Genomic DNA, 878 nt, shown 5'->3' on the forward strand with positions numbered 1-878 from the left:
CCATCCATACCTTTTACTTTAACCTGTTTCAGAACACTCCTGACTCTTCAAGTTAATGTGCTTTTTTACATATTTACAGACTATTTACAGTAAAACAGGCACATTTCATGTGAGAAAGTTTTGACATTGACTAAGTTCTGACAGTAAATGAGGAATGTGGATGTAGATCTCCTCTTTCATGTCATAGCTCATGCCCAGTAATGATTTTAGAAGATGCTTGAAAAATATTTGATATTTTTAACATAAATTAATTTTTTATGGACCAACATTTGTTTAATGAATGTTTCTATCAATTGAAATGTCTTTCACATGGTGAAAATGAACTTATCTAATCACCCAGATGTGTTTTGACTTCGTTAACAATGCATCATTAATGGCTGTCATGGTATGTTACATTATGTTGGTTACCAGATGTTGATTTAGGTTTAAAATATTTTACCCACAAGTTTTGCCATAAAACGCAACGGTTATCCACTTTTCTGTTCTTTTGCATATTATTCATATGTTGGTCAAAAATTCTGTTTTTCACTAAATTCTTTGGCTATATTGGGATGTCCTAACTGATGCAAATTATATATCTGTTGTTCAAAATTGCCCACACCAAGAAACTTGAATTATTTGTGTTGTGTTGGTATTGACAGCATTGTGCCCTAGTGTGCAAGTGATTTTATTGTGGCATTTTAGTGTGTAAAGAAAGTTTTAGCAGTAGTGTTAGCAAATGGACAGGCCTGAAGAGTTTTTAATATGCATGCTTAAAACTTGTCAGATCTTTAGAGATTGAAGTAAATCTTCAGAAAGATATTTTATCTGTTCAATTGTTTTTCCTTCTTTGGAGAGTTAAAACTTCAGGTACACATATAGGAAACAAATTGTTTATA

This window comes from Schistocerca cancellata, chromosome 3 (genome assembly GCF_023864275.1).
Source record: "Schistocerca cancellata isolate TAMUIC-IGC-003103 chromosome 3, iqSchCanc2.1, whole genome shotgun sequence".
Lineage (NCBI taxonomy): Eukaryota > Metazoa > Arthropoda > Insecta > Orthoptera > Acrididae > Schistocerca > Schistocerca cancellata.